At 50.3% G+C, this 27001-nt stretch overlaps 1 protein-coding gene across 1 annotated transcript in view; it reads right to left on the bottom strand.

Moving 5' to 3' along the window:
* Nucleotides 1-27001, bottom strand: part of ZFYVE27 (zinc finger FYVE-type containing 27) — a 95580-nt gene that overhangs the window by 18317 nt on the left and 50262 nt on the right. The gene's annotated exons all lie outside the window — the stretch shown is intronic.

Here is a 27001-nt window from a genome sequence, read left to right as displayed (position 1 = left end):
ATCAGTATTATTACCCCATTCTTTCTTTTAAAGATTTTATTTATTTACTTGTCAAAATGAAAGACAGAGCACACAAACAAGCAGGGGGATTTGTGGGCAGAGGGAGAAACAGGCTCCCCACTAAGCAAAGAGTCAGATGCGGGGCTCGATCCCAGAGCCCTAGGATCATGACCTGAGCTGAAGGCAGACCCTTAACTGACTGAGCCACCCAGGTGCCCTTATTACCCCTTTCCCTAGACCAAGTTTCTGTGTGACTCTGGGCAGGGCTGAGACCTCCTGCACTGTGGGGGGCAGCCAGGGGGACCTAAGCTGGAGCAGCCCCCAAAGCTTCCTGGTCTACTCACCACCACTTCCCAGAGCCAGCCCCCTCCAACTGTCTGGCCCCCACTCATCACTGGGGGCTCCTGCTGAAGGCCAGTAAGGAGCATGGGGATGGGGAAGAGGGAGCATGAGGAGACACAGGGCTGCCCGGCCCTGAGAGGGGTTCATCCTACCTCTGCTCCCTCCTTCTCTTCAGAGTCTAGGTGCAACCCTCTGCCAGCTGAGCCCTTCCCTGTGCCTCACCTCGAGGTCAGGGCTGTGTCTAAGGCTTGGGTTCTCGTCTAGTCTGCATGGGTCCAAACTCTGACTCAGTGGTTTAATGGCTCTGTGATGTTGGGTGCCATTTCCTTAAATATTAAATGGAGATAATAAGGGCCCCAACCAAATGAGACTGATAAATGAGAAAAGCCTCACAAAGTCTGTAGCACAGTCACTGTCTGACTTTTCTTTTCACCCAAGCATCTACTGAGATTACCAAAGCTGCTTGGGTGCATGGCACTAGGGCTCTGTCTAGGCCCATCTCTCTGTAGCTGAAGAAAGCCCCCTGTTTTGATAGATTCTGGTAAACTTGCCAGATGTCAGGAGTGTCGGGGTGGGGAGAATTGCAAAAACGTTTCGGGCCCATGGTCCAGCCAGCCCTACCCTGGCCTCCTCACTGCCACTGCCTGGTATTTCCGTTTTCCCTTCAGAGCCAAATAGATCAACCCAGCTGCCCAGCTTCTCATACGGCTCCAGATAACCCAACCCCTAATTATTAAGGTCAGTGACACCTGTACCAGGTTCCACAATCTATGAAGCATTTTCCCAGATATTACCTGACTTCGTTTTTGCGAAAATCCAGCGAGGCAAAGATCACTGTTTCCTACACTCTAGATAGGGATTAGATATAGATATGTAGATCTAAATCATTCAGGTAATGTTCTTCGTTCTGAACTCTACTTTGTCTGATATTACTACGGCCAGTCCTGCTTCCTTTGGACCAGTGTTAGCATGGTCCAAAGCTAACCTTCCTCCACACTTCTGTGTTGAACATATCCATGTCCTTATATTTAAAGTGTGTTTCTTGAAAACAACCAATAAAATGAAAAGGCATCCTATGGCATGGGAGGAAATATTTGCAAGCACGTATCTGATTAGGGGTTAATATCCAAAATATATGACCATCTCTAAATGATATTTAGACCACTTACGTTTAATGTGATGTGCTTGGGCTTGAGTCTATTATCTTGCTATTTGTTTTCTGTTTGTTTCCTCTGTTTTTTATTCCCCCCCCCTTTTTTGGATTGAGTATTGTTTTTATGGTTCTATTTTATTTCCTTCATTGGTTTATTAGCTCTAACACCTTGCTATTTGAATGGCTGCTTTAGTTATCGTACACATCTCACCCCATCAGTTTACCTTCAAGCGATACTTGACCAGTTCACGTCAAGTGTGAGAGTCTTACAATATTATACCCCCATTTCTCCCTTCTGGCCTCTGGCCCCTCTCCCTGGACCACAACCTAGAAACTCACACAAGGCAGTAAGCTGAGATAATCACTGAACTTGTTGGGGTCACTGAACTTTGTGAGCTAACATCCAGGTTCTTTAAAAAAAAAAAAACTCTATTTCCAATATTTGGTCTGTTTGTTGTTTTTTCATTGTTTCAGGTGGAAGGGGAAATCCAGTCCCTCTTACTCCATCTTAGATGGAAGCAAAGGTCCCCACTGCATATGTGAGGACACCAGGGCTCCGGGCTAAGCTCCTTGCCCAAGGCCAGGTAGCCAGTAAGTGGCCGGGTGGGACTCCCGTCAGATCTCCTGACACACCGAACCTGGTGCTCTCTTCCCTGCCCCACGGCTCCCGCGTGAGCCACCCTGAGAGAGCAAAACGAGCTGGTGGCAGGATACAGAGGACTTCTGCCACCACAGCAAAAAGCTGCTCACAGCGTTGTCACTGGTTTTGGAAGCCACCGTGATGATTATTTTGCATAAATTTATCCATTAGATAGCAACTTTCAGCATCTCCCAAGCCTCACCTCAAATGCTCCCTCCACATCTTCAGAAGCTTCTGCAGCAAGTTGCTGTGGTGTCTGTGGTCTGTCCACAGGGACCCAGGGCTCTGCCTGAGGATGCTGGGACCTGCTCCCCACAGGGACCCTCAGTAATCCCCAACATGCTGTGACCGACTGAACAGCCTCGCCCCATTTATGCATAATTTGTGGAATTGCTCAGTATGGCTCCGGTATGGGGGGGAGGGGGGCGTGCTCAGCTGCAGGTAAGAAAGGAAGGGACTCCCCGCTTACTTCTGATCGCTCTGTTCAAATAAATAAGATCTTTTAAAAAAAAAGAAAGAAAGAAAGGGAATGAGGTCCCCTCTTCTATTCACACTATTCAACTCACTTTAGGTCCAGGAACGTATTAGCTTCAAGGAGAGGGAAAGAGAGATTGGCCCAGGCCGACTCTGACCAGAATCTGACAGGAGAAGACACTAGCATAGCCTTCTCTGCTCCCCACCCCCTGTCCTGTGGGCGGAGAGGAGCTGGGGGCTCCCTTCTTCCCCAAGCCCTCTCCTCCACCAGCTGACGCCTCCAATGTTTAGTTTGAGAAATCAGTCTGAAAGTAACAGCACTGACTTCCATTCCTACCCACCGCTTGTCACATGTGTATCCCACGTAAGGCTCTGCCATTCCACAGTCGGGGGACACGGATGACGGGATCAACGTGGCCAAGACTCCGAGTCCTCATTTGTAAACTGAGCCTGGGAAGAGTCACCTCCCAAAACTGGTTTTTAAATAGCAAACATGACGCATCTGGCACGGACTGGGAACTTGAAGCTCAGGCTTTCTTTCCACTCTCCTCAAACCCCCTCCACTTCCGTGCAGGTTTTCTTGTATTACCCAGAGAAGTCTGTGTCGTGCTTAGAGATTGTTGCTCATGACAAAAATTAATGAAAGGAAAACCAGTAAACACCACCCGTCCTGCACCACCCAGATAAGGGGCTCTGAAACTTTGCTGCACACCAGAATCCACTGGGGGGGGGGGGCTTTTAAAAACCCCTTATAGCACTCTGAACCCCAGATCCATTAAACCAGAAGCTCTGGAGCTTATCATCAGGATTTTGGAAAGCTCCCTGGGGCTTGCGATGTGCAAGGCAGAGAACCAGTGGGCTGGTCTGAGAGACAGGAATGCCCTCAGTGTCCTTCCCTCCTTTGCCTGCTGTCCCAGAGCATGTTCCCGGCACGCCACACATTCCCTACAGCGCAGTGACCAGGACCATGGTAGGTGCGTGAGACCACAACTAAGGAGGCGTTCAGTCTCAAGTCCTTGCATGTGTAGGCTGGGACCTCATGGAACTGAGGAGGGCCCCCTCACCTTCTGCTCCCTAGACACCCCACCCTTAAGGAGCCACTCACTCCTGGGGTCATGCACCCTTCCCTGACAAGGCCCTGAGACGGACTGCCTCCTGACTCATTGCCCAGCCAAGTCCCTGCCCCGGCCACCCCCAAAGACACCTCCTGACCCCTGTCGTCGAAAGCTCCAAAAGTAGAAGTGGCCAAGGGCCCCTGCTTTATCCTGCCCCCCATTCAGGAAAGTATCTTCTCTTTGAACAAATCACCAAATCCTCCTCTGTCCCCGACAGTACCACAGGGCCAGGCCCCACGGCTGGAATCCAGCAACTGCCAGGCCACCTGGCTGAGAAGGCGAAGGGGAGACAAGGTGGCCCTCACCTGCCAGCCGGCCACTGTCCCACTCCCTGGAGTTGGCCCCCTGCCCACAGGACAGTTCAAAGATTCTGGGAAATGACAAGCTTGGCAAAGGCAAGAGTGACCTTTCCTCCAGGTGCAGGGTGGGGACAGGAAAGCTTGAGAGCATGTGAGCCTTGGCCTGCTGGGGGCCTCAGCTGGGCCTTGAAGGAGGGTATTCACAATAAGGGTCCAACAGGGGAGCTGGAAGACGGAGTAGGGTCCTCAGCCTTGCCCTAGAAAACATGATGTGTCTGACCTCACTGTCCTCTAAGCCACAGCCGCCTCTTCTTGGTGGTTCTCAAATGGGAGTGGCCTCAGCAAGTCCCTGGGGAACTTTCCTCCAGATTCTGCTGCACTCTGACCCAGCACCCACAGGGGATTGGGATCCAGATGCCTGTACTCTGAGACCCACTTCCATGGGCTTTGGCGCCATCACCTCAGCTTCTGCTCCCCCACTTACCCCACCCCCCGCACATGCTGCAAATCTTCCCTCTGGAAAGAAGGGATGAACCATTCACCCTGAGGAGCAGGAAACTCGGGAGACTGGGAGAAGACCGATTTAGCGGGAGGTCAAGTGAGGTCAAGACCCTGCGCCCGCCTCTGAGAAGACTGCACGGACCCATCCCATCCAAGTCAGCTCACAGGTGTGCAGGGCCCCACAGGGAAGGGCTGAGGTGCAGGGCCAGTCACGCTGCCACAGGGAGCAGGGAGACTGCTGCACTCCCAACAGGCAGGCCTCTCCGGGAGGCCGGGTAGGGGGCCAACCGCTTCTCAGCTCGCCATGTAGCTGCCTCCACATAGCAGGGCAGACCAGGGCTGCCAGATTCTCCAATTTGTCAGGGAATCCAGAAATCAGACTTGTATGGGCAGTTCCCAAGTTTTAAACCATGGGGGCCAAAGCAGGCACATCTGAGGGCCAAATCTAGAGGCAAGCAGGCCACCTGTTTGCAGCCTGATCTCGACAGTGAGCCCCTTGGGCTGAGGCCCTGTGTGTCTCCTTACGCCCTTGGTGGCAGCACGCTGCCCAGTGACTCCAGGGGCTCCCAGTAAATGCTGCCACATGAGCAAGTAAGTGAAGGTCACTTCAGCAAGGTAGTCAGGCAAAAGGGGACTTCCCGCCCTGCCCCATCCAAGGTCAGCCTGGTCAGGCGGCAGGGTGGGGCCCCATCTGAGAGCCCCGTCCCCCTGCCTCTCAGAGGAGGCCTAGGCTAATTCACCCACACCTGGGTATGGCCCCTTCTAGCATCTCAGGATGTTCTGTGAGCACCCCCTACTCACAGACCTCCCCTGGGTCTCCAGCTTTATCCACTCCTGCCCCAAAGCCTCCCAGTATCTCTTGCCTCCAGCCAGGAGTGGGACCCAGCCCTCCAGGCCCTATTTCATAGGGCCCCCTGCTCACCCTCACCTCAGGCCACTGCTCAGAAACCCAGCCATGCCCAGGCCCCATGCCTCAGAGCCCTGCGATGGGGAGAGCGAGCAAAGCCTCCCCGCTGCCCCTAGGAGAAGGGTGGGTGGAGGTAAGGCCCAGTCTTGGGGCCGGTGGAGGCATCTAAGTGTCCTGGGACGCTACCTCCTAGAGGAAGCACATCTGAGGGTTCTGCCCATCTCTGGAGACCAAGCAGACGGGGGTGGGTGAGGAGCCCAAAGGGAGGAGCTCGGCCCATCAGGAAGAGCGGCTGATAGGCTGCCAAACGTTGGTCGGAGAAAAATAGAGGTGAAGGTATTGAGGGGGTAATGTGAGGTACGGGGTGTGTAATGCTGCCTCATACGAAGTACAAGAATGAGGTGAGGACAAGCTGGGTTAATGGGGTAAGGAGTGGTGTGGGGGGTGGGGGGCTGATGGCCAGGGGAACAAGGAAGGCTTTGGAGTGATGGAGATGTCCCATATCCTGACCTGCACCGTACTTACACAGGCGTATACATACAGAAAAATGCGTCAACTGCACATACACTTCAAGATCGGTGCACTTCACTGTATATAAATTTAATCTCCACAATAAAAGACCTAAATAGCAATGAAGGGGTGCCTGGGTGTCTCAGTCAATTAAGCCTCTGCCTTCGGCTCAGGTCATGATCCCAGAGCCCTGGAACTGAGCCCTCACATCGGGCTCCCTGCTCAGCAGGGACCCTGCTTCTCTCTCTCCCTCTACCCCTCACCCCACCCCCATGTGCTCTCTCTTGCTCTCTCTCTCAAATAAATCATTAAAATTTTTTTTAAAAAATAAAAAATAGCAGTGGAAAAGAGGGCAAAATCCTCTCACATATACCCACAAATCAAGAAGCTTGAGACCTGGGACCAGCTTTCTGCGAAAGCTTAAAAAGAGGCAAAAAGGCCAATGAGGTTTAAGAATGGTGTTCCCAGATGAGGCATGGAACAGATTTCTAGCAAAGTTAGTCAGCCAGCAGGTAGCCAAGTTCAAGTGCAAATACATAATTGAAAATGTGCTCATGAAAGAAGCCTTGAAGGCACAGAGTGACGGTGGCCCCTTACAGCACTGCAGCCACCTCACTTTAAAGTCCTTTGCCCTCCTATCCTAAAGCCACAGCAACTCGGGGGGGTGGCTATTATGTCTCCGATGCAGCACAGCATAAACAGAGGCCCAGGGAAGTTCGAGGACCTGCCCAGGGTCACAATGGCCACACCAGGACTCAAAGCCCAGATTACAGAATCTGTGCCCTTGCTTCTGCCTGCAGAAGAAACCATGCCCGTCCCAGGGTGCCCGGGTGGCTCAGTCAGGTAAGCATCTGCCTTCAGCTCTGGTCATGATCCCAGGGTCCCTACTCAGTGGGGAGCCTGCTTCTCCCTCTGCCTGCCACTCCCCCTGCTGTGTTCTCTCTCTCTCTCTTCCTCTCTGACAAATAAATAAGTGAAATCTTAAAACAAACAAACAAACCAACCAACCAACCACAGCCATCCCAGGGAAAGTGATACAGACATGTGGAATTCTTTTTCTATAACAAAAACCAATTACAGGGACAGTCATTTTATCCAAACTTGATTTGGGGGATAATTTTGTGTAGGGAGTAATGGTCAGCCTTTTCTTCAGAAAAATCTCTGTTCTCAAGAATTAGTGGTCTGAGAAGCATCAGGCTGAGAGCTGTCCCTCTTCCTCTGTATCCTATAGGCCTGGCAGGAGGGCAAAACATGAAGATTTGCTGAAAGAGGACATAGCTTTCCTCTGAAGATTTTAGAATAAACCCCAAGGAGGGCATTGATAACTACAGAGAAGGGTATGACCATGCAGGAGGTGGGCTACCCTTCACCAGAACCTGAGGTCTCCTCAGACAGGCACAGGCCAGGCCTGAAGACTTGAGCCAGTGCATTGACAGCGACACAGGAAATTAGAAACATGGTGGACACTGTTAGTGCCTACCTTAAAGCCATCTCCCCTTCTCATTACAGACCCTGATCGTTCTAGCCCCAGCTGGTGAATCGGGATGGGGCAAAGGCCAACACAGTAACCTCGTGTGCTTTTCTCAGATTCTCACTTTCCCAGTTTCCCTTGTAGTCAGGATACAGTTCTGGCCAAAGAGACATTATAAAGATAAATCCACTGAAAAGCTTCTTGCTTCCTGATAAAAGATAGATGCTTAATAGAAGTATCTTTCCTGCCTTGAATCTGGCTGTGTGCAGCATGATGGCTGGAGCTGTGGCAGCTATATTGCCATCGAAAGGCAATAAACTTAAGTAAGAAAATGACTGAGCAGAGAGATCAAAAAAGTCTGGTTCCCTGTTGACATTTTGTTCATCAACTCTGAATCAAACTTCATATTGAGATAATTCAATGTCATCATGGTTTAAGCCATTGCCTATTTGGGTCTTTGATTACATGTATCCTCTCTGACACAAAGGGCAGAGGCAGATAGCCTACAGGATTCAAGTCACAAGAACAAGACCAGATAAGAAGCAGTAGCCGACCAGTCAAAGACCCAGAGGGCAGCAGGAAACAAACCTCAGAGGCATGATTAGGCCAAGGAATGATTCCTCAGCATTTCCTGCTCTGTCTGGCCTACTGACAGAAGCCTGATGTGCTCCACGGGCCCAGCCTTTGATGTTACTCCAAGTGTCTTTCATCAGTAATTACCCAAAACTAAGGCAAAAGGAACCATGGCCCTTCACAACCACAGAGCTATGGGGATCTGGGGGTGTCACATACTGTCACCTTGGACAGAGAGCCACTAATGTGCTAGGCAATGAGATCTCTTTTCAAGTCAGCCCAATACAAAAAAACACTGCACGGTGGCCCATGCATTAATCAGTAGGGCAGCTATGGAAGATCTCTGAGTTCTTTCCTTGTGGCAAATTATTGTAAACTTTTTATATTATAATGACCTGTTAAAGTCAGGAAGTAAGCTGCAAAATCCACATGAATTAAAGATTAGACGTGAGGCTTCAGATACATTTCTCACTGTGGCAGACTCGAACAGTATTCACACTCCTCTGTTGCCAGGGGTGCTGGGGGGTGGGGGGGGGGCATCAGACACTCACATGAGCCAATTTATCAGCAGGGAGATTGTAGGCTCAGAGTATCCAGCTGGGGCAGGTCAGAAAGGGCACCTCAAGATCTGCCAGACAAGGGAGTTCAAATTCATGGCCAGAAAAAAAAAAAAAAGCCATGAGTCTGGGAACTGGCTCAGGATTTATCTGAAGAAGGAAATCTGGGTTTAGTGGTAAAGCTGAGCTCTGAGATCCAGAATCACGTGGCAACAGCAGAAGCAAAAAGCAGCAGAAGCATCCCTAAAGAAAGATCTGCTTTGCTGGTCAGTTTCCTCATACCACCTGCAGCAGGTGAGGAGTCCAGCAGAAGAGGAAAGAAAGCTTGCTCCAGCTGGTTAAGGACAGGTGGCAGGAGTGTGGCTGAAACCAGGGCTCTCAACGTGACTCAGGCCTCGGGAATGATCATCACAATCGCTTTCATGCCAGAGCGTCCCAGGTGCCTTGCACCATGCTGAATGTCTTTTCCAATCCTCACAAAGTCCCATGATTTCAACCCTATTATCATTGCCACTTAACAGATGAGAAACTAAGGCCAAGAAAGGTTAAGGCAGTTTCCCAAAGTCTCACTGCTGGGAAGTGGCAAAGGCAGTTTTCCAAGCTCAGACTGAGAATCCTCTCTGTAATCTCAAGTCTACCGGGCCTTCCTCTCCATGAGCTCTCCCACACTGCTGGGTGGCCGCTGCCGCCCATCCCGCTCCCTCTCCCTGCAGCACTGGGATAGTGTGGTTGCTGCTGAGTTGTAGATTGCTGCCAGCCAGTGACCTAGTGACACCTGGTGTGTGCGCCTTGTCTCCCCAGCAGCGCTGTAAACACCGTGGGGACCATGACAACTAGGAACGCCATCAGCCTCAAGCGACAGGAGGCCCAACGAGAGCTCCCATAATAAAGACACTATCTCCCACAGCCGGAAGCCTGGAGGCAGAGACCTTCCAGATTATGTTAATGTAGTGGCCGGCATTCTTTGGGCGTGGTCCGTAGCAGGGACATAACAGAGCTGTGTGCTCTAACACCCGAAGATGGGGAGGGGCCTTGTATGTCTTCAGAACGGGCCGCTCCCCTGAGATCCTGTAATGTATAACTAGAAATAGATATTCGGTCTTTGTCCCAGTCTCTGGCACAGAGCTCCAAAGCCTTTGGAATTTCCTAAAGGAGGAGAGCCATAAAGGTGAAAGGAACATCTTTTGTTATTCATGAAGAGGCCCTTTCAACCGCATCTGACTCTACATTAATGAGGTGATCTCTGGAAAGCCCCTAGAACACCAACCACAGGGAAGCAGGGTGAGGGGCTGGTTGTCCCAGGAGTGGTCGTGTGATGAGACACTTCAGCATCCTGGGGTGGAGGGGAGCCAGAGAGTGGGTTCATCACCAATGGAAAATGGTTTCATCAGTTTCGGCTATATGATAAAGCCTCCATTAAAAAAAAAAAAAAAAAAGGAAAAGAAAAGAAAAATCCCTAACTGAAGAGGGTCAGACAGCTTCCAGGCTCACCAGCACATGGAGGGGCCAGGAGGGTAGCACTCCCAGCAGGGTCCCTTCTCCGCATACCTTGCCCTACCCATCTCTTCCAGCTGCCTGTTTCTGACTCGTATCCTTTTATCATAAACCTGCAATGCAGGAAGTAAACTTGTTCTGAGTTGTGTAACCCATCCTAGCAAAGTAACTCAACCCACGGAGGGGATTGTGGGACCCTCCAATTTATAGCTGGTAGTTGAGAAGTATGATAACAAGTGAGAATTGGGATTGGTTCCAAAGCAGGTGGGAGGCAGGGGCAGTCTCCTAGGCCTGAGCCCTTGGCCTGTGGTGGCTAAGGCTAACTCTGCGTGGGCCATATCAGAACGGCACTGAACTATAGGACATCCGGAGGGTTGCCCTCCCTCTGGTGACTGGGAATATCAGAGTAGAGAGTAGAGTGTTGAGTGGACAAGCAAAGTCCTTGCTCTTTTAGGTCCCCCTGCACACAGCTGTCCTGATGTCTCACCAGCCAGCTCTGCATCACACACCCAGACCTAAGACGGCCAGAAGCAAGAGGCCTGGGATTACTGTGGTTGACTTAGACACAACCCTTCAGTGCACATCACAACACTGGCCCCACACACACCGTGAGAGTGTCTAATTCATCACAACAAGGGAGACACACACACACACACACACACACACACACACACACCCCTTGAGAATATCTGATTTCCTTATTCTGGAGTGCCTCACCTCATCATAATTTTCAAACTTCCCTGGGTGAGCTTCAAGTGTGATGTGGGCTCAGAATCACTGGTTTGGGTTCATGAACACTTGGCCTTTGTGGCCGGGGAAGGGGCCATGAATCTCTGGCACGAACTAGTCATGTAACCTTAGGAAGACCTCTACCTCTTTGGGCCCGTATTTCCCCATCTGTAAAATGTTGCTAATACAGGCAACTTTATCAGGATGTTGGGAGGAGCAAGTGAAGATACCTAGAAAGTTCAGAGCCCAGAGTCATCATTCAAAAGAGCACCCAGGAGAACAAAGTGTCTAGAGATCATACTAGATAAAGACTGGTCAAGAAATTCCAGATTTTGCTCTGATAGTGGCTTTCAGATATCTGAGGAGCTGCCACCTGGAAGAAGCATTAGGCTTGCGTGGTGTGAGTCTGGAGGTCAGACCCAGAGCCGCAGTGGGGAAATCTCAGGGAAGGAGATGTAGCCGTAACCAAGAAAGACTCACCCTCTCCACCAGGAGCAAGAGCCTCACAGGTGGTGACTCTGGAGACCTGGACACCATCAGGCAGACGCCGGAGACAAGATCCCACTATCTCTGGGTGGTAAGGGCAGGTAATCAAATCAAGGAAACCTAGCCCTAGCTCCCCAAAATGCTAAAGAGCTTCTCCCTCACACAGTATTCCTCAAACTTTTACCTGCATAGGAACCACCTGGGAGGCACATCCAAACACCCGACTCCAGTCCCCATTCCTAGAGATTCAAATTCAGCAAATCCAAGCTGGGGTCTTATTTTCAACAGGACGATGCAAGCTCGCATGACCCAAGCAGCAAACTTGAAGACACCGGGTCTACACTCTCCCACCTGCTACTATTTCAGAGCCCCAAGATGTGCAGCTGAGCCCATAGTTAGAAACACTGTATGCAGAGAGCCACTTGGAGCTGAGAAAGATGGGCCCAGGGAATCACCCCCACCCTTGAAGGTGCCCAGAGACAGAACAAAGCAGGTGCTAATGAATTCTGGTCCTAAATCAGGAGGTGTGGTGTGCTGGCGCCTAGGAAGAAGTTATTCAATGTGATCGCTGGGAAGGTCAGCGATGACACAGCACATCCGCGCGCTTCCAACAGGCACCCACACAGCCTGCCCTCGGGCAAAGAGCTAGGAAGGACATGGAGGGGAAGGCTGATGGGACCCAGCTCTAGGGCACCACTCACCTCAGAGTCTTTGTAAATGACACCGTAAGAGTTGGCTCACTGCTGGGGTCCTGGAAGAGTGTGGCTACCAAGGCCTTCTACACAGCAAAGTCCCCCAGACTCAGGCCCCAGCCCACCCTACAAGTGGCTTTTTCCCTGAGGGGCACCTCCTGGAGCTGAATTATTTGCAAAAAAACAAAAAAAAAAAAAAAAAAAAAAAACCTGGAAATTCTGTGGCCAAAGCATCCCAGGCTTCAGCCACGTGGCCCCTTGCCAACCTGACTCCGCCCAGCTCTCACTCATTCTCACGGGCACTCCGCTCCTCAACCTCGCCCGTGTCCGCCAATCCCACTCAGCAAATGTGTCTTCTCCCAGGAAACCTATCCCAGCACCCTGGATCTGTCCCAGCACCCGCAATAATCTGTCCTCCCTCCTCTGGGCACCCCCAGCACCTGCCACAGAACCTAACACACTCCCATGCAGCCTCACAAGGGATGGGGTCTTTGTGTGGTGCACTGGTGTATCCCAGGCACCCAGGATAGTGCCTGGCACATAGGAGGGACTATGTAAGCATTTGTTGAATGAAGTAATAAACTTTCAAGACAGAAGCTGCCAGCCACTTCAGCCAGGTAAACTAGCAAATCACCTTGGGTTCAATATTCTCAGTTTGGAGGACAGACTCCTGGGAAGCCCTCTTCGTGATGCAAAGGTAAGAGAAGGAGACGTTCATCCCCCCAGGACCACTTATAGCCCAACAAAACGATTGCTCTCGATGTCCTGCGGACTCAGGATCACTGAGGAACTGGTTGGGGGTGGAGGGGGATGTAAATTTACAAGGATTCCAAGGGGTCTAAAAAGTCTGCTGAAGGAAGCCCTGCCTGAGCTCTACACCCTCAAAGGGGACTGTGATGAGACGTTCTCCAGCGAAGGGGTTTGATGCTGGCTGAGTTGAGCCCTACTCCTGGGCCCTGCCCTCTCAAGTAAGGGGAACAGCGTGGGACCAAAGCCGACTCCCTCCTAGGACCCAGCCCCTTGGGTGCTGAGTGAGCATGAACTAAGTCAAGGACAGGCAGCCCCGCAGCCAGCGGGAGACCCAGGCCACCGCATCTCTGCAGCAGCAGGTGGGGAAGTATGGGGCCATCCGGGGCTGGGGCCAAGAGCTGAACCCCTGAGAGCTGGAGGCCATGCGCACACAGGTCAGCTCCTCCAGCCCCATTCCCACATGGCGCTCCCCAGCACAACCCAGCCCATGGGACAGAGTAAGCGCCATGGATTCTGGGATAATTCAGAAATGGAGAGGAAGCCTCACTAGGAAGAGACCAGCCAACAGATTTTTTTCACATGATTAATTGGAAAAATAAGAGCCGTGATTGCATTTTGGCAAGCTGGTAATTTAGCGCCCATTCAAACCATTGTTTTTTAATTATTTACGCAACGTGTATTTAGCAAGGATGAGGAGAAACTGATTTTCTCTTATAAAACTTGAATACCTTTCTTTAAGTTTAAAATAATGGATTTATTGCATGCGTTTATTATAGGCAATTTTCTAAACCAGACAGCTTCCTAGGACGCAGAGACACCATTTAAAATTTAGATGCTAAAATAAATCACTTGTTCCTGGTAAACAGCTCTGCGCAGGCATTCATCAGCTTCACCACGGTCTCAACTAGAGGGAGCCGATAGCCGCAGTGACCTGCAGAGGGGGCTCCGGGTGGGGGCTGGCCGGCTGCCCACACAAACTCCGGGAAGAGGAGAAACACCACCTGCGCAGAAGTAGGTCGACACCAGCGAGGAGGGGTTTTGTCCTGTTTCTTCGCTTGCCCTCGAGCGCAATTCTACAGGCCAAGCCAAACCAATTAATTTAGGTCGAGGGTCGGCAATCTTTTTCTGCGAAGGGCCAGATAGTAAATATTTTAGATTTGGAAAGCCAAGAGGCAAAACTGAACAACAGTTCTAGCTAAAGGGCTACATGGTCTTTTTTTTTTTCACATTTACATTTAAAGCTGTGAAAACCATTCTTAGTTCTCGGGCTGTAGGAGGCCAGGTGGTGGGCTGGATTTGGGCTGTGGGCCATCGCGTGCCAACTCCTGATTTAAATCAGGCAGTTATCAAAGGAATATGGAACCTGATGGCCCAGGCCCCAGGTGTATGACCTACTAAAGTATTGTTTTGTTGCCTTTACTAGGGCAATTTCGTTGTTGAGGATGAGGATTGCTTAAAACAATCCCGAATAAAATCATGATACTGCCCGATGTTTGCAGAGCACTTTACAGCTTCTTCCCCATCTTAATAAATGCCACCATCATCGCCAAACCCAACACTAGTCGTCCTTAATTCTATTCATGCCCCTCCTTTCTACTTCCAGCAAGTTCTGCGGGCCCCCGTCCAAAACAGATCTCAGAACTGACCGCGGGACTCAAACAGCTCCTCACACACCAAGTTCACAGCCCACGTCTCACTGTAGCCAAAAGGTGTAAACAACCCAAATGGCCATCCCCAGGTGAATGAGTGAACACAATGTGATCCATCCACAGCAGGGAATATTATTCAGCCTTTAAAAGGAATGAAGTTCTAATCCATACTGAACCTTCAGGATATTATGCTACGTGAAAAAAGCAGTCACAAAATGACAAATATTGTCTGAGTCCTAGAGTACCGAGAGCAGTCACACTCATCGGGGCAGCAATGGAATAGAGGCTGCGAGGGCCTGGGGTGGGAAGGAGGAACGAGGAGTTAGTACTTAAAGAGTACAGCTGATTAAAAAAAAAGTTGGGACGATATGAAAGTTCTGGAAATAGATGGTGGTAATGGTTGCATACATTGTGAATATCCTTAATGCCTGAATTATATGCTTAAGAATGGCTAAAATGATCAAGTGTATGTATACCTTCTCACAATTCTAAAAATTAAAAATAAAAACAATTTTTAACACACCCAGCAGTGCCATCTCCCTTGCCACCACACTTTAACACAAGTGACTATGATTTCTGGCCTCTTAACTAGTCTCTTGATGTCCCTTCTTGCCCCTACACTGCACTGCCCACAGAACCACAGAAATTAGGAATCCACTTTCTTCCTTGAAACTCTCCAGTGGTGTCTCCCTGTGCTCCTCCATGTGTGGGCAGCAGACCAGCCACATCGGCATTTCTGGAGAGCTTGCCTGAAAAACAGCATCTCAGGCCCCAGCCCAGAACATTCTACGCCTGTGAGGAACCGCAGACACGGCTGGCTTGACCCACAGCCAGCCGCCCACCCTAGCTCTCCTGCCTGCCTCCATGCCAGGGCCAGAAAAGCTCCTTCCTACGCTGGACTCCCTTTCTGGCCTCCTCTGCTGCCAGGAGTGCTCTGCTTAATGAGAAGTGAGCGGAATCCGCTTTATACGTCGATAAGGGTGTCTCGAGCAGCTGCAGCCACTGACAACCACCCAGGACAGGCCCAGTGGTGGCAGGGTGTCAGCCCAAACATCAGCAAGGCTTGAACTTGCTGCAGGCTTCTTTCCAAGTAAGGAAAATAAAAATAAACTTCTATTTGTTTAAGCCACTGGGGGTCTGGTTTTCTGCAACACATGTATTTCTAACCAATACAACTGGGTCCCCATTGCCCTGAGAATAAAGTCCAAGCTTCCCTGCCGATGTCCACAAGACTTCTGATCATCGACTCTGTCCCCTTCTCATACTGCCTGCCCCTCCCCTCACCAGGCTCCGCCCCCAGCCAGCCCTTCCTCTCTGCCCCTCACCCATAACTCCCCACGGCTTGCTCATTACATCAGCAGATTGCCCCCACGTGTCACCTGCTCAGCGGGCCCTTCTCTCCCAACCCACCCAAAGTAGAGTGAGACCCATCACCTCTCTTACTGAATTTAGAGCTGAGCACTATGAGAAATCACCATGCTTGTCATTCATCGACTTGGTTATTATGTGTCTCCCGACCCACCCCACACTGGTGCTGGACGCGGCCAACACAGAGAACTGGCTTATTCTGTTCACTGCGGCACCTCTGGTCTCCAGAAGAGTGACGGGCACAAAATCAGGGCTCGATAACTCACTATTGATTGAATAACGGATGAATTTGCAAATGTTTGTTACATCTCTTATTCAGTCCGCGCTAATCATGACCCTGTGACGTCATCAGGATGAGAGTATTTAAAGCCTTTTTTGTCAATGACCGAAAGGAAGGCCAGAGAGGTAAAGCGGTTCACGGCTGCTCCATGGCACGATGGTCCACACAGGGACACCACGGGATCCGGTCCCAGACTCCACCCTTCGCTGCACGACCGTGAACGAGTCACTTTGCCCTCATCATGCAGTTTCCTCTCTGAAAACAGGACTGATGTGTCCTTCCTCATGAGATGAAAGGAGATAGTTCATACAACACACTTGGCTTGAAGCCTGGCACATAGTAAGCACCAAAAACGAATAGTTCTTCTCATTGTTAATTCATCGTCATTAATCATCGACATCTATAATGAGTGTGCTATTATTATTATATTAGCTTAAATGTTATTCTCAGTGATGATGAATGTTACAACCAGGACCGGTGCTGGGGACCCCTGTGGCCCTCCAGCCACTGTCCCCCCTCTCCCTCTCCCCCACCCCAGGAGCAGGGAGCCAAGGGCAGCAGGAACAGGGCTGTGGCAGGGGTCAGAGGTACCCCGAACAGGGGTTGTTGGCTTCGCTCTGTGCCTGCCGGGCCCAGTCCTGCCTGCCCGGCCAGGGAGACTCACTCCCTTCACACTGGGTGCACCCCGTCCTCAGTGACAAGCGAGTCAGGCTCTGAGCTGCTGGCTACCTCAAGGGAACCCATTCACGAGCCCCTCAAAACCTCCCTGCTTACGGCCTGGGGGCTCCAAGAATGTTTTGCCTCAGACTGGGTCCACTCATCCCTCGGGCTACAAGACACAGTTGAAGGCAACACTCATAGCAGCGCCCACGAGCCCACACCTGCCTCTGTTTGCACGGGGGCAGGGCGGTGGCTCTCTGAGCTCCAGACCTGTGAGGGCCACAGCAGAAGGCAGCAAGGGGCCCGGATGCCCATTCTGAGTGGAGCTCGGCTTGGCTCTGGTTGCTGTGTGGCCTCAGCTGGCTCACTCCCCATTCCGTCCGAGGACTGCCTCTCTTCACTGTGGGGTGGCAGAGCACAAGTCTGGCCAACCAGGGCAAGTTGCTTAAGCCCCGGAAACCACAGAGCAAGCATCAGAATCTCCCGGCCAGAATGGAGAGGGGAGCTCTGCCCAGATGCGCAGGGACCAGCACTTACTGACTGCCAACTGCATGCCGGCACCACTCTCCATGCTCTCCCAGGACGGGGCAACACGGTGAGGCAGGTCCTATCAGAACCCGCATTGTGCAGGTGAGCAAACAAACAAGACAAAAAGGTCTTGTTCAATGTCACACAATTAAATTAGTGTGGGAACCCGGGCCACAGGATGCTCGAGCCTTACACTTCCTCCCTCCGGCTCCATCAGAACCCACTGGTGTGAACACACCATGACGTAGCTAACCGCCATCCCCTGGCAGCAAGGGACTGGGCCCAGGTTCTTTGATCAGCCCTGCCAGACATAGCATCTGCTACCCCAAAGGTCAGATGGGCCCTACTTATGAGATCCCGCCAATGGACATGGGAGCCGCTAATGAGGGCATCCTGACAGACAGAGGCCAGTATGCCAGCTTCTCAGGAGAAGGCTCAGGTCAGGGGCACAGTGAAGGGCCTTGGGGAGGGGCAGTGGGCCCCTGCTGGGACCAGGTGTTCTGGGTTTCAGCCTCCCCTCCTTCTCATTCCTTGGAAAGTTCTGTCCTGGGCCCTTCTGCCTTCTGTCCTTTCTCCTTCTCTGACCACCTGGAGGCCAGTGACCTTGAGTCTAGCTGCATAATGATTCTTTTCTTCCTCCAACGCTAGAGGACTGAAGACACAGATACTTGCCTCCCATCGTCCCCCTCTCTGTCCATTTGACAAAGGAAGTCACTGAGACCCAAGCATCAGGGAAACACAGGCTCTCACAGAATGCCACTCTTAGAAGGACTTCAGGATCTTCCTGTCCAGGGGTCCCAACAGGGAGCAGTACTGTCCCCTAGGGGTCGTTAGAAAAGAGTGGGGTTGTTTTGGTGGTCACAATGCCAAGGGATACTATTGGTGTGGCCCAGAGATTCTGCATTGCATTAGAATACTTCTGCAAGGTGAAGATTTGGGGTGCCACCCAAAATGCCAGCAGTGCCCCCTGCCCATCGCCATCAGTTTCTATAGCAAAGGAAACTGAAATTCAATGAGGAAAAGTGATTCAGTCAAGGTCACCGTGGCAGAAGTTGCCAGTTGCCTATTGGTTTCCCTTTCCCTTGTCTTCCTTATAAAAAGAGCCCTCCGAATAGCCAAGAGCCAAGTGCCACCCAGCTCAGAGATTCCATCTCCCCATTTTCCCAGCAGCCCCATGTGAGCGGCATGCAAAGCTGGGCCTGTGAGATTAAGCAGGCATACTGGGCTGGACTGCCAAGAAGTCTCCCTGAATGGGAGGGGTCCCCTTTTCCTGACTTCCTCCTCCTCCTACATAAACCTCAGAGGGAGCTTGAGCCGGAACTCGGGCCATGAGACAACACACAAGGGATACAGGAGCAGCAAGATGGAAGGGTCCAAGGCCCTGAAAAGTGTCAGATGTCGGTTACATGAAACAAAAGTAAACTCCTTTTAAAGCTCCTGTTATTTGGGAGATTTTCCTAAATTGATATAATCATGTAATTCATCCAGATTAATATCCCGCAAATGTGGTTTAAGCATCTAAGTATGTCAAGCAGCATGTTGGGAATTTCAGTCATTATCTTGGGAGATAAGCTTAGGAGATCTGATTCATAATCCCATGATCTGTACAAACTATTAAGAACCCAAAGGCCTAAAAGAGGAAATAACTTCCTATTCACAGCAAGGAAGAGGCAAATCCAGGACTAAAACCAAATCTCTTGCTACTTCTGCTGGTTGCAAGAGAAAAACTGGACCCGAGAGATTAACTGTATGAGGACGGGGCCACTCATCCCACATGACCCACACGGATGAGTTCCTGGGTGATCCGTGTGGGCTCTTTGTGATGAAAATAAGCCCAGGAAGGAAGCAAGATCTCCTTTAGTGAATAAGGCCAGGGTTACTGTTTCTCAAGTAATAAGGTCATGGTCACTCATTCTTCATGTGAACTCCCGGTCACAGTGAACAAAGTAATTCAGGCCGGTTCTCCACTGAGGACAATGAATGGATGGTGGGCCAAAAACTCAGACAAACATTGTCTTGAAAACACTAAAGACTGCAAAGTACTAAGGAACTGCCAGGCTATGATCTGCGAGAAGACAAGGATTCAGAGATATGCCCAGCCTACCAGTTGCTTTTATCCAGAGGACACTGGCCCACCCAAAAGAAATAGGCACAGGGCAGGAGCTGGGCTGTGAATACCCTCAGCATTAAAGGAAAGAAGTGAAAACAAGAGCCTGTCGGAGGTGGAAACTCTGAAAACCCATGTCCTGCACAGAATTGGGACAACACACCCTAGATGGGATGCAGAAAAGTTGGGGAGTGAACTTGACCATAAATCAGCCCTCACAAGACTCCTACCCTGATTTCTTACTTGGCAGCATCAAGCCTTGGAGTTGAACTGTACTGGTCCCAGAACAGTAACCCCCAAGCTCTTGGCTGAAACAAATAAAAATACTTTCTGGATTTTGAATCCCAAGACTTCAAAATATTATTCCAACCTCCATAAGAAGAACCAAAGAAACAGCAGACCATAGAAACAGACCCAAAAGTACATGAAGTATTGGTATTATCAGACACACACTAAAAACAACTTTGTGTACTGTGTTCAAAGAAAGAAGAACAAAAGCAAACTTGAAAAACCTGGCAGGGAACTAAAAACTGTAAAGAATGACATAGCAGATTTGAAAAGAACCAAATAGAAATTCCAGCTCTGAAAAGAAATGAAATTGGGATCTCAAGGCACAGGGTGGACCGCAGATTAGACATAGCTAAAAAGATAAATAGTGAACTAGAAGTTAGGTGGAAAGAAACTACCCAAAATGCAGCCCACAGAGATTAAACATGGAAAATACAATAGCATCGGAGACCTAGAACACAGAGCAAGAAGGAGTAGCATGCTTTTTTAAAAAAGATTTTATTTGTTTATTTATTTGGCAGAGAGAGGTCACAAGTAGGCAGAGAGGCAGGCAGAGAGAGAGGGGGAAGCAGGCTCCCTGCTGAGCAGAGAACCCGATGCAGGGCTCAATCCCAGGATCCTGAGATCATGACCTAAGCTGAGGGCAGAGGCCCAACTCACTGAGCCACCCAGATGCCCCAGAGTATCATCATGTTAATAGAAGTCCTAGAAGGAGAGAACAAAAAGCATGTGACCAGGTGTTCTTCACATGAATCTATTCTGTGGGAGTTTGTTATAGGAATGAAATGTTTTGCCCTTAAGTAAGTAGAACACTGGTCACAAGCCCTGGGGTGGGGAAAAAAAAAACCTAAAGTTACCCTCTGTCAAAGCCCTCTGCTAATTTTCAACCAGCCAAATCCTGAGGAGGGATGCCCACTGGCATCTAACTGAAGCCTGAGATAGCAAAGTTTTGCAAGACACGGGAAGGGGTCTGGAGTTGGGAGGTGGGGAAGAGTAGCTACAGAGAGCAGGGTGGGGACACCAGACAGGGAGGCTGTTGAGAGACACCAGGGGGAGGAGCCCAAGAAGTCTGGGAAAACAAAGCAAAGACCTCGGAGGGGTCCCCAGGAACACCTCTGAAGTTTTAAACTGCACTTTACGCATCTGGTTTCCAGTGGCCTAGTCATACGGATTCTCAGGTGGGTTCCTGTCACCAGGGTGGGCCTCTCAAACCAAATCTAAAGCAGCTCCAGGCCACCCCTCCCCTCACGCACAGCCCTCATTGGTGCACAGGGAATGTGCACACCTCCTTTGCCTCACCGTCCACAGAAGCTCCCAGAGCAGATCTTGGCTCCCAGAGCAGATCTTCACTTCCTCCCTCCTCACTCTGCTTTCTCAAGTTGAAAGCCACAGATCCACCTTTGGACTCCCTAGACTGATGTCAGACATGACCTCCTGGGCGCTCCACCCCCAACCCCAGGAGACATATATCAGTCTCCATGAAGCTCACCATGCCAGGTTTGAGGTAAGAGGAAACCCTCCTTTTGGGTTTGGGGCCCCAACTGCCCAAGGGGTTGTGACTCATAACACAGCTTTCTACAAAGAAATTCTCTCAAAAGTTCCCCAGATCTCCAGTTCGTAATCCTCTTTTGTCCTCAGTGTAAAGGCGCCCTCCCTGGTTCTCAACCACAGTGTATGGCCTACAAGTACTTCTGCACTGGGAGTCTTTGTCTTCATGCCTCAGCCAGAACTGCAGTAGGAAGAATCCTGATTTCATGTCTCATTATGTGTGTCACTCTAACTACACAGAAAATTCTAGAAGGAGACACAATACAATGCTAACAAGAGTAATCACCAGGATTTGGGGTTGTGGGCGAGTTTTGTTTTATTTCACTATTATGCATATTTCAGACTTTCTAAGACACACTGTTTTACAGACCAAAAAAAAAAAAAAGATCTAATAGAAGATGAAGTTGGTGGGGGGGGGGAAGAAAATGTGGTTTTTGAAGCAAACATTGTTGGGTACCCACCCAACCACTATGTCCCCATGCCATCCTCATTAAATAACCCTTCAAAAATTGTTTTCCGGGGCGCCTGGGTGGCTCAGTTGGTTGGACGACTGCTTTCAGCTCAGGTCATGATCCTGGAGTCCCGGGATCAAGTCCCGCATCGGGCTCCCAGCTCCATGGGGAGTCTGCTTCTCCCTCTGACCTTCTCCTTGCTCATGCTCTCTCTCACTGTCTCTCTCTCAAATAAATAAAATCTTTTAAAAAAAAAAATTGTTTTCCTGGGGCGCCTAGGTGGCTCAGTGAGTTAAGCCTCTACCTTTAGCTCAGGTCATGATCTCAGGGTCCTGGGATCGAGCCCCGCGGCGGGTTCCCTGCTCCCCTCTCTCTCTGCCTGCCTCTCTGCCTACTTGTGATCTCTCTGTGTCAAATAAATAAGTGGAATCTTAGAAAAAAAAAAAATGTGTTTTCCTGTGTCAGGCAGCTTGAGTTTTCCGGGAGGCTGGACTGTCTTCTGCTCCAAAACTGACACTTGTCATGTGTGGCAATTCCCCCTTGCCAGGGACTGACTGCCTTAGGAAAGCACACGCAACTCAAGAGAAGAAACTGTGACACATCCAGGCAACAGGATATTATTCAACGAGACAGAGAAATAAGCTATCAAGCCACAAAAAGACATGGAAAAAGTTTAAATATGTTATCGCAAAGTCAAAGAAGCCAATCCGATTCCAGTTCTATGACATTCTGGAAAAGCAACACTATGGAGGCGATAAAAGAGATCAGTGGTTGCCAGGCGTGATGGAGGAAGGAGGTGAAGAGTTGTGAAGAGTTGGCACACAGGGGATTTTAGGGCAGTGAAACGATTCTGCATGAAACTACAGTGGCGAATTCAGAGCACGACAACAGCAAGAGTGAGCCCTCACGTAAACGACTACGGACTGAGTGACGATGGACATAGGTCCCTCACCTGTCCGGATGGACCGCTGTGGCGGGGGATGCCCACGGTAAGGGAGCCTGTGGGGTGTGGCGTGAGGAAAGGGGGGCATCTGGGAACCTCCGTATTTTCCCCACAGTTTGGCTGTGAGCCTGAAACTGCTTTAAAAAACAAAGTCTGTTGAAAATTAAGTTTTGAAAAGACACGAGAAGAGTAATAGTTCCTTTCCTGCCTGTCAGCAACAGGGCCTCATGAGGTGCAAAGCACCCCTCCCACCCACAGTGACCCATGACTGAAAGACGGAGAATACGGAGAATTGAATTCCAAGCTTGTGGGCCACACAGCACAAGCAGTCAAAAGAAGTCAGTCCCTGGGGCGCCTGGGTGGCTCAGTGGGTTAAGGCACTGCCTTCAGCTTGGGTCATGATCTCAGGGTCCTGGGATCAAGCCCCGCATCAGGCTCTCTGCTCAGCAGGGAGCCTGCTTTCCTCTCTCTCTCTCTCTCTCTCTCTCTCTCTGCCTGCCTCTCTGCCTACTTGTGATCTGTCTGTCAAATAAATAAATAAAATCTTAAAAAAAAAAAAAGAAGAAGAAGTCAGTCTCCACTGTATGATAACCAAGCAGCAATTTTAAGCTACATTAGCAATAAAATAACTCTTCCCTAAAAAAGTCTGTTGTTGGTCTAAGTTCTAAACCAAGTGCTGCTGTTACAGTTGTGCTTTAATACATGTGAACTTCCCCTTGGCCGGTCTTCAGTACCCAGCCTTTCATAAGCATGCATTCCACCTGATAGCTAATTCAAGAGAGTTCCCGGTTATTTGGGCAGTCTTTGATACAGACAGACAGACTTAGCTACGTGTGCATATTTTTTTTAATTAATATACTTCATTATTTTAGAGCAGTTTTAGGTTTACAGGAAAACTGAATGCCCATGCTCTCCCGTATTACTAATGACTTGCATTAATGTGGTACATTTGTTGAACTGATGAACCAATATTGATAGACTATCATTAACTAAAATCCATAGTTTACATTAGGGCTCACTAAAGAGTGAGGGGAAGTTCTATGCATTTTAACAAATGTACAGTGTATTCACCATTCCAGTATCATATAAAAGAGTTTCATGGCCCTAAAAATCCCCTGTGCTCCACCAGGCCCCTCCCTGCAACCACTGATCTTTACTGTCTCCCTAGCTTGGCCTTTTCCAGAATGTCACAGGGCTGCAATCACACAGTACGCAGCCTTTCCAGACCGGCTTCCTTCCCTTAGCAATACGCATTTAACGTTCCTCCATGTCTTTTTCATGGCTCGATAGATAATTTCTTTCTCTCACTGAATAACATTCCACTGGCTGGTTATCTCACAGTTCATCCATTCAACCGCTGAAGGGACATCTTGCTTGCTTCCCACATGTGTGCTTCTAGGATGAGCTCCTAAACAGTCAGAATCATTCAGATGCGGTTTGTGTCCCCAAACCCTAGGATGTTGGACATTCCTGCCTTTCGACGGTAAATCCAGAATAAAGAATGACAGCCAACTGAGGGTGAAAACAAAACAAAACAAAATAGAACTTGAGTTTCTTCAATTCTGTTTTTCTCTAGGACCACTTGGAGGTTTGCGTTGTGTTTAAAATCCAAAACCGTGAAGTAGAACTGACAAATAGAATGCTTTTGTTTGGTAAGCACAATATTTGTTTATACGTGAAATATCCTACCGAATTTGAACAGTAGCTTGAAAATTGAAATTTCTTCTGTTCACTTTTTTCAAGACTGTACAACAAATTAAGAAAATAATTATTACTAGGATGCCTGGGGGGCTCAGTCAGTTACGTGTCCAAGTCTTGGTTTCAGATCAGGTCATGATCTCAGAGTCTTGACATTGAGCCTCATGTCGGGCTCTACACTCAGTTCAATCTGCTTGACATTCTCTTCCTCCCCCCATCCCTCCCCACTGCTATGCTCGCTCTTCCTCTCTCTCTAAAGTAAATAAATAAATAAAATCTTTTTTTTCAGATTTTTTATTTATCAGAGAGAGAGAGCGCACCCAAACATGCATGTGCCCAAGCACAAGCAGCGGGGAGGGTCAGAGGGAGAGGGAGGAGCAGACTCCCTGCTGAGCAGAGAAGCCTGACATGGGGCTCCATCCCAAGACCCTGGGATCACAAGCCCAGCCAAAAGCAGCTGCCCAACCAATGGAGCCCCTCAGGTGCCCCAATAAATAAAATCTTTTTTAAAAAAGATTGCTACTGATTATTACACGATTATTAGTCAAAATAAATTCATTATGTTCATAACTCTCAGATGGCTGCTGAGATTCCTGCCACCTGGTGTACGTGGCCTGAATAATCCCCTCACCTTGACTGTGGGTGGGACCAGTGAATATAATGGACTATTACAATCTTTTGACTTTGAATTCATCAAAAGGGAGATTATACTGGGTGGGCCTGACCTAATCAGGTGAGTTCTCTTAAAGAAGGTGACCGGTCCCTTGAAAGAAAGGTTTCTTCTGCTAGCCTTGAAGACACAGCCTCCATGAACTCCATAGCTATGAGGAAGCTAATTCTGCCAAAAGTCACACATGCTTGAAAGAGGATCTGAAGCCCCTGATGACCCCACCCCCAGCTGACACCTTGATCACAACCTCATGAGACCCTGAACTTAAGCAGAGGACCCAGCTAGCCCATGCTGTGCTCCCCAGCCCGACTGACAGAAACTCAGGTCATAAATATGTACTGTTTGTTTCAAGCTGCTAAATCTGTGGAGATTTGTTACAGCAGCAACAGAAAACTAATACGTGTGCCTGAGGCCTCCCCACTGGCCAGAGACTCACCCTACCCAGGAAATCCTCACCATGGCCTGCACGGGCCAGAATGGAGGAGTGAGGTGTCCTGGCCGGGATCCCACTGTTAGCAAGTGGCCGAGCCAGGCTGCAGGCCAGGCCTGTCTGACTTGGGCCCTGGCGGTTTTGTTTCCACCACTGATCCTGCAGGTGGCTGGTGGACGCCAGCCACGCCCTCCCTGCTGTCACTGAACAGTTGTTACGGTGACTTGCAGTGATTTCTGGTGACAACAGGACCCTGCAGCTAAGAAGGGCACGTGGGGGGGGTGGGCAGTCCCCTCACTGACTCATCAATGCTCACGCTTGACCACAGCAGCTCACTAGGCAGGCACAGGGAGACGCGGGTCCCCACTCACAGCCTGGCCCAGCGCCCCCTGGCCCAACCCTCTCCGCAGCACACTTGCTGTGACCCTTCTGTACCGCTGGCCTTGGCCCGGCCTTCCCACCGGCACTGTGACAGTCCGCATCTGACGCGGGCTCCCAGTGCCTGCCGGGGCTCTGGGCACACAGGAGGCACTCACTCCAGGACACTGGCTGAGTGGATCAGAGTGAAAAATGGTAACTTCTCTTCCTCCTCCAGATCCCAGGGGCCACAGGTGCTGAGATACATTCTGAGGCCCAGGAAACTCCATCCTTTCTCCTCCTCTCCCACAGCCTCATCTCCTGGGCTCCAGGGCCCCAGACACTGCTCCCTTGCGGGGGATACCGGGAGATGAAGCCCACTCTTCCCAGCTGTGCTGCGAATCACCGCATTCCACCCCACTGAGACCTTCCCAGACAGAAGCAGCACCTGCCCGGCGGCCTGGCGCCTCCCACATTCCCAGACACTACACCTGCTCCCTCTGCTGGCAGAAGTGGGCAAGTTCATGGAGAGCCGCGCTCTGGGGAGATGCTGGCAAGGCAGGGAGGGCAGAAGAAACCTCTGAACCTAGAAAGACCCAGGGTAGGAAGGTGTTAGGGGAGGTCAGGAGCCTGCCTGAGTCAGGCCCGTGGGCTTGGGAGCCCTCTGGCTTGGGAGCCTGGAGTACATTACCTCCACTCCACTCGCAGGGCTGGCGAAGCAGCATCAGGCGGCAGGTGCTCTCTGCTGAGCATGGGCTGGTTGGGAAACTCCAGACCAGGAAGGAGACATTGCTTCCACCCGGAGAGCACATGACTCACAGGGGAGGCAGCCCTCGAGCTACCTGGTTTTATCCCGCGATCGTAACACCTAGTGCTGCATATACGCCTACTACACATGCCCCTCGTCTATGCCTGCCGCAGTCACGCCGGGTGGATGCTATTACTTCTGCCACAGGATTGAGGAAACTGAGGCACAAAGTAAGCAGCAGAGGCAGAATTCGAACCCCAGTCAGGGCATCTCTACAAGTCCTTGTTCTTCGCGTGACCTGTGCACGCGTGCCTCATATACTCTTTCTAGTCCTAATCCAAGAAGGCCTCACTACTCTTGATGGTCACGTGGGGCTTCAAAGCCAAGGCTGGCTCAGGTGCAGCTGAAACTAGGGGTAGCACCTGGGGTGGGGAATGGCGGAGTCCCAAGATAAAGCAGCACGATGGGCACCTCCTGGCTGTGTGACCTTGGGCAAATCACTTAACCTCTCTGAACCAATACATTTTCATCTGCAAAAGAAACATCATTCCTGACTTAGAAAGCAGTTGTGGGGATTAGAGA

This window comes from Mustela nigripes, chromosome 4 (assembly GCF_022355385.1).
Source record: "Mustela nigripes isolate SB6536 chromosome 4, MUSNIG.SB6536, whole genome shotgun sequence".
NCBI classification, from domain to species: Eukaryota; Metazoa; Chordata; class Mammalia; order Carnivora; family Mustelidae; genus Mustela; species Mustela nigripes.
Note: the sequence above shows the minus strand (reverse complement) of the source record. Positions and strands in the feature narration are given on the sequence as shown.